The 7,354-nt window shown below is 47.8% G+C and overlaps 1 pseudogene; it reads left to right on the forward strand.

The window, feature by feature from the left end:
* Window positions 1-6,418: 6,418 nt before the first annotated feature.
* Window positions 6,419-7,046, forward strand: LOC121167437 (annotated as a pseudogene).
* Window positions 7,047-7,354: the final 308 nt, after the last annotated feature.

Genomic DNA, 7,354 nt, shown 5'->3' on the forward strand with positions numbered 1-7,354 from the left:
GGGGAAGCCGGTTGGGATGTGTGAGGTAATCCTGAATGTAGTATAAACAACACAGAACTTGCCAGACCTGTCCCTCCTCCCCTGTCCGGGGCCACCCCAGTTACTCAGCAAATACTGAGTCCCGGTGGGGGGGTGGTGTATGAAACCCCCCACCCTACCCAAAGCAGCCTCCAGGGCTCCCTGCTGCCTCTTGTAGGGGGACTTCTAAGATGGGGCAGGTAGAAACCCCCCCACCCCAGAGATCGTCTCATCTCCACAGGAGGTGTGCCAGGCCAGGCACAGAGCCCCAACTTGGGGAGGAACCATGAACCATGAACCTTTAACCCCAAGAGCTGTGGGTCCCAATTCCACATCAGAGCATGTAGGCTGGCTTTCTAGAACTCTGCTTTATTTCCACGAAAATCTTTTTTTTTTTTTAAGGTTGTTCACTTAGTTATTTATTTGAAAGGCAGAGTAACAGATTAAGAAGGAGAGATAGAGAGATCTTCCATCTGCTGGCTCACTTCCCAGATGGCCTCAACAGCCAAGGCTGGACCGGGTTAAAGACAACGAGCCACCTACTCCATCTGGGTCCCCAACATGGGTGTCAGGGCCCCAAGCACTCAGGCCATCCTCAGCTGCCTTCCAGGCACATCAGCAGAAAGCTGGATGAAAGTAGAACAGCCAGGACCCTATCCAACACTAGGATATGTCATGCCGGTATCATGAGCAGTGGCTTAACCTGCGTGCCACAATGCCAGTCCCTTTCCTTGGAAACTTTTTAAAAAGTTAAAATCAAATTACCTTAATTCTGCATGCAGTGAATGGCCTCTGCGGAAAACAATCAAATGCTTTCAAACATAACTGACCCATTCAAATCAAACACATAAATGTGTTCACGTAAGCCATTGCCAAAAACACTGGCTGATTCATAGCCTCACACCTGTTCCTCATTCATTCTCCGGTCTTTAGCCTCCAAGCAAAAGAGGAAGAGCAGAAGGAGTCCCCCTCAGAGCTCTGCTGAGAACCACAGAGCGAGGGGGTGTTGGGGCCCCCTGGGGAAGAATCTCCCTGAATCTGGGTACTGAGGGGCACTGAGGCTCAGTGGTTTTTTTTTTTAAATAATTATTTTTTTATTATTTTTTTATTGGAAAGGCAGATATACAGAGAGGAGAGACAGAGAGGAAGATCTTCTGTCCGATGATTCACTGGGTCTCCCAAGCGGGTGCAGGATCCCAAAGCTTTGGGCCGTCCTCGACTGCTTTTTGGGGCCACAGGCAGGGAGCTGGATGGGAAGCAGGGCTAGAACCGGTGCACATATGGGATCCCGGGCATGCAAGGCGAGGACCTTAACCACTGCGCCACCGCCACCGCGCTGGGCCCAAGGCTCAGTGTTTGAAAACTCAGAGATCAGATTCTTCAGAGACAAAGACATGGGGCTGGGGAGGCTGAGCAAATGACACCCGTCCCAAGTGGCTGCCAGCAACAACAGGCTGATGAGAATCAAGTACTAGGTGTCCTGCAGGTGCTTCACATAGCGGTCATTTGGCAAGTACCCATGGGATGCCTCTGTTCCAGGTGCTGGGGATGCAGTGCACCAAGCAGGCCCATGGCCCCTATCCTAGGGTTTGGGGTGATGAGGGGGAAGGGAAGGCAGCCAGAAACCAGCAGATGGGTGAAGCAGTCCATGTGAATCAGAACGGGAGAAGGCTGGGAGACAGGGCTGGAGGAGGCTGAGACCCAGAGGCCAGTTTAGATGCAGTGTCACTGGGACAACCTTTCTGCAGAAGACATTTAAACAAAGCCTTGAAAAGGGACTGATTCTTATTCTCCCCAAGAAACTTCTAGCTTCAAGGGGAAAGTACTGGCCCCAACACACGGAGTCTTGATGGAAATGAAGGCACAGGTAGAAGAACTTGCAGAAGTCCCAGGCCTAGACCTTCAAGGTCTCAAGTCTTGGGTTATTTTGAAGTACCATGTCCCATGAGGGCAGAATCCAGCCACCCACCAACCCTCCTGTCACCCATGCAGGGCAGAATAGAGGCCAACATGACATGCGGTCCTCAACCCCCTCTCTGGCTGCCTGAGCCTTGGGACCCACAGGCCAGGATCAAGGGCCCCTATTCCATACCTTAATGCAAGTCCCTAAAGAAGCCTCCTGCGCTGAAGATCCCTCCCACCAAATCTGAAAAGAACTCAGACATGGGGTCCTGGCCCAGTCAGGAGGCAAGATCCTGACTCCAAGGTGAAGGCCAGCTGTGTGAACTTGGATGAAGCACAAGAACATCCCTCCCTCCCAGGTACTAGGTACTGAGTGGGCTCAGAAGGAATGCCAGAGTGATGGCTTGTTCTTTTCTTGGGTTTCCCTCAGAGCCAACACTAGCCTGGCCTGTAGTCCCTGCTAACCAAGTTCTGTTCAGCAAGTACTGGCTGCTTAGTATCAGGCCCTACAGGAAGAGCTGCTGGGATGGACGTGGGAATGGCCAAGAGCTCCCAGGCAGAGCCATGCCCTGGGATGCCACCCAGCGCAAGTGAGGAGCTGAAGGCACATTGGGTGTGGTGTGCCCTATCCAGAGCAGAAGGAGCTGGGGTAGCATGAGACCTGGGCCACCTCCCGACAGCAGATCTGCCCCTGCCCTTGATGGCTGCAGCTGATCTTGGTTTTGACCTTTCTTGGTATGCTCTGTCCACGTTCCTTGTCTTCCTGACTGCACAGCCTCAATCTCCCTCTATAATGCCCCCTCGTTCTTTTACCTCCTGTACTACCCTTCACCCACACCTGACCTTGGTCACTGCCTTCCTCCCCCTGCTTCCCCAGCTGCCACTCAGCAGGTCCTGACCTACTGTCTGTTTTGCCCCCACCCCATGCAAAGCTGTCAGTGGCACCTAGGACTCACCTGTAACTCCCTGTGTGGGACACCTAAGCCAACTGCCAGCCCCAGGTTCTGGGTGTTTCCTGCCTCCAGGCATGTCCACCTGTGTGGATAGAGTTTCACACACACACACACACACACACACTATGCCAGCTATACAGATAAGCACACCCTCCTGTAGAGGCCAACACACCTTCACTGCCTTTCCAGAAGTCCTGAGTCTCTCTGGGCCAGGGCTCAACCGCTCCCCCGTCCACCCAGGCTGGCAGGGAAGGCTGGCCCTGCAGTGTGAGTTCTCTGGACTATGACCAACCCTTTCTTCCTTCTTTTCCTTGGACCTGGACAAAGGTGAACAAGAGAGGCATTCACCCAGGCTGCAAGATTTAAGACAGTGTCAAGGCAATTAAAAAAAATAACACATTTAATGGGATATTTTCAAAAAGCAACTTTAATGCAAAAAGTTCCCAATGAGCAGAACATCAAACTTTAAATAGAGACAAGTTGGCTTTCTAACCAGATGGCCTTCCCTTTTGGTCACTTACAGGTTCCTTCCGTTCTCCGAGGGACCAAGCACCCTGCCCCTTGCAGCTTGGCAAAGGAAGAGAAACATCTGTGCTCACTGAGAGCAAGTGAGACCACCTTCCTGGGGTGGCAACCCTGCACGGAGTGAGCCCTGCTGTCACAGTGAGCATTCACAATCACGTCTGCTTTTTTCCGTATCCCTTGTGAATCTTCCAGGGATGTGCACAGTCTACCTCACCTTTGTTGTAAATGAATAGGGGTCCTCAAAATTAAACTCACCCATGCCTCAGTGACCATTGCTGCCAATCTGTGTCCTATGCTTTGTGTTTCTAATGAATAGCACAATATTAGTATAATAATCTACATGAGCATAGTTAACATACAGGTGAGTGGGTTCTGACACGTGTATATACCTAGGTGACCACTTGAGTGGCTGAGATCTGAAACATTGCTCTTAGCTCAAAAACTTACCCCAGCCTCTTTTGGTTCATTCCCTGCCCCAGCCATATGGATCTTTCTTGTTTGTGATTCCCTTTCTAGAATCACACATCCATCTGTTCCAAGACTGGCCTCTGAGCACAGACCAGCACGGCTTCTGCTATAAGGCTCAGAACAAATGCTGGACAGGTTACATTCCTGGTTAGCATATAAGGAGGCCAGGTAGGATGGAGAGATTTTGGTTTCAGGTTGAGTGCAGGGCTCTTAACCAAATGCCCCAGGGTGCCAGCTGGCTTCTTTGTTACCCTAAGGAAGTTTCCCAGGGGACTCACAAGTAGGGACAATGCTAAGCTTCACTCCTTCAACCAATATTGGACCTGTCAGCTCAGGGATAGACACACTCAGGAGGGAATCTAGAAGACCACCCTGCAAGTCTCAGTAGATCTGTGGCCCAGAGTTTAGAATCATACAGCCAAGAGTTGCTATGTTCCTCCCCATATTTGAGTTCATTGCCTCTCTCTGTCTTGTTCAGGACAACAATGTAAGAGAAGAATAAAAACTCACTCTTCCCCATAGTCAGCAGTGTTCTCATTGCATCAGCACAGACTCATGGTTGGAGAGGAAGAGGTCTCCAGCAGGATCCCAGCACTGGCACACACCAGCCCTGCCCCTTTGGACAGTACATGGCAATGGAGATCTGGCACTGCCCTCCAGGGTGTCCAAGGCCAGAGAGGCAAGAGTGTCTCATGTGGACCCTCTGCGACCTCCCCTGTCTGGGAGCTGACCAGTCTAGGCTTAACTGACTCCAGGAGTTGGAAAACCCCATCACCCACTTGGGCAGAGTTCTGACTGTAGTTGCTGCCTTTTTCCAAAGAAAGGCTCAATACAGGAGCCATTGCCTGTGATTCACCCAGATTCATTCATCTGCGGCTCTCAATGTCTCCCCACCCTGGCATTGGGCTGTGGCCTACCTGGCCACAGAAATGAAGCAGCTGCCCACAGACCAACAAGCTGACAGACAGGCCACCTTCACATGGCCACGTCATGTATTCCCGAGTATGGCTGGGTTAGTGAGTGACTTAGTCCTGTGATCACAGGAATCTCACATTCAAACAGGAATGCCTGTAACTTCCCTCTGATCTAACTGAGAAGGCTTTCTGGAGGAGGAAGAGAGATTCCTGAAGCTGCAGGATGCAATTTCCTCTAAGGACGAACAATAGAACAAACCTGGGAGGGATGGAAGGACAACATTGGAATGGTGAATGCTTTGCATAATAGATTCTGAGATCAGACTGCTATGGAACCCCAGCTCTTCCAAGTACCATGGGCCAAAATGGTTTCAGATTTCAGACTTTTTATCATGAAATTCAGCATACATAAATGAGAAATCTTGAGAATCCCAAGATCAAATATGAAGTTCATTTGTTTCATATACGCCTATCACATAGCCTGAGGGTGATTTAATATGGTACATTGACTGCACCTGTGTTTTGATTGCAGTTGGTCACGTGAAGTCAGGTGTGGAATTTTCTACTTGTGGTGTCATGTCAGCCCTCAAAGAGTTTCAGATTTTAGAACAATTTAAACTTTGGTTTTTCAGATCAGAGATGTTCAACCTTCCCCCCAAGTCCCCAGGCAAGTTATTATCTCAAAGCTTCAGGGTCCTCACCCATGAACTAGGCATAGTGGTTCTTTTCCAACAGGTATTTTAATGTTCATTTCATAAAAGATTAGTATAACACATTTGGCACAAGACCTGGTATGTCATGCCCTCCAATAACTGGCAGTCACCAGACTTCATTTTGGTTTGAGCAACAAGAAAGAAGAATATGGTGGTGCACTGTGCAATCAGTACAATTTAGGAGGCGAAGCTATACATATTTGTGGCATAACTATAAATGTGCGTATGTATATTTCATGGATAAAAATAAAAGGAACACCAGGAAATAATAACTCACATTTGCAAAGCATTGGTGCATAGATTATTTCATTTTGTTCCCAGAACACAATTGCATGAAATTATTGTAATTCGCTTCTTCCCCCATTTTGTAACAAGGAGGCAAAGGCTCAAAGATACACAAGTTCCAGGGCCAACAGCTTCCCCAGGGTGGAGCTGAATCGCAAAGCTAGCTTGTACTCCACATCTGAGCTCTTGCTAAGACAGTGTCAGTTGTAACAGAGAAGCATAATGAATGAGTCATTCTATTTTTTGATTTTCCTTAATGTCAATCAACTGTTTTGATGAAACATGCAACAACGATCAATTTGCACATTCTTGTTTGAAGCTTTATCTGCTCTCTTTGCACAGAGAATTTGTACAGCAACACTTCGTTTCAATGCACTTCTCTAAGGTTGATTTCTCAGCTACAGCAGCTGTGTTTTTACACATGCAGGTGATAGGTGTGAAGTCACTGACAGTGAACATGTGATGTTTTGCCACCTGTTACCTAAAGATGGATATTTATATCGTTTGCTTACTGAAAGGGAAATGGTATGCATTTTGGGGGGAGATTTTTTTTTTTGCTTTATTTTCAAATGTGAATTATTTAAAGATTACAAAGTCATTAGACTTTCAATCTGCTTAATATAAGAAATGACAGAGCCATTGCAGTACATTGAGCTCCATAGAGACAGCGCCAGGGCAAGTGAGAGCCGGACGGGCACTGGGCGACTCTGTGCCTCACAGAGGAAAAATAACTAACCATGGGAAAAGGAGATCCTAAGAAGCCGAGAGGCAAAATGTCATCATATGCATTCTTTGTGCAAACTTGCCGGGAGGAGCACAAGAAGAAGCACCCGGATGCTTCCGTCAACTTCTCAGAGTTTTCTAAGAAATGCTCAGAGAGGTGGAAGACCATGTCTGCTAAGGAGAAGGGAAAATTTGAAGATATGGTAAAGGCGGACAAGGCTCGTTATGAAAGAGAAATGAAAACCTACATCCCTCCTAAATATCGTCCAAAAATCAAAGGGGAGCACCCTGGCCTCTCCATTGGTGATGTTGCAAAGAAGCTGGGAGAGATGTGGAATAACACTGCCGACGATGACAAGCAGCCTCACAAGAAGAAGGCTGCAAGCTGAAGGAGAAGTACAACAAGAATATTGCCGCATACCGAGCTAAAGGAAAACCTGATGCAGCCAAAAAGGAAGTTGTCAAGGCTGAAAAGAGCAAGAAAAAGAAGGAAGAGGATGAAGAAGATGAAGAAGAGGAGGAAGATGAAGAGGATGAAGACGATGGTTCTAGCACAGTTTTTTTTTCCTTGTCTATAAAGCATTTAGCCCCCTGTACACAACTCACTCCTTTTAAAGAAAAAAAATTGAAATGTAAGGCTGTGTAAGATTTGTTTTTAAACTGCACAGTGTCTTTTTTTGTATAGTTAACACACTACCGAATGTGTCTTTAGATAGCCCTGTCCTGGTGGTATTTTCAATAGCCACTAACCTTGCCTGGTACAGTATGGGGGTTGTAAATTGGCATGGAAATTTAAAGCAGGTTCTTGTTGGTGCACAGCACAAATTAGTTCTATATGGGGATGGTAGTTTTT

This window comes from Ochotona curzoniae, unplaced genomic scaffold (genome assembly GCF_017591425.1).
Source record: "Ochotona curzoniae isolate NIBS_2020 unplaced genomic scaffold, NIBS_Ocur_1.0 patch365, whole genome shotgun sequence".
Classification (NCBI taxonomy): Eukaryota; Metazoa; Chordata; class Mammalia; order Lagomorpha; family Ochotonidae; genus Ochotona; species Ochotona curzoniae.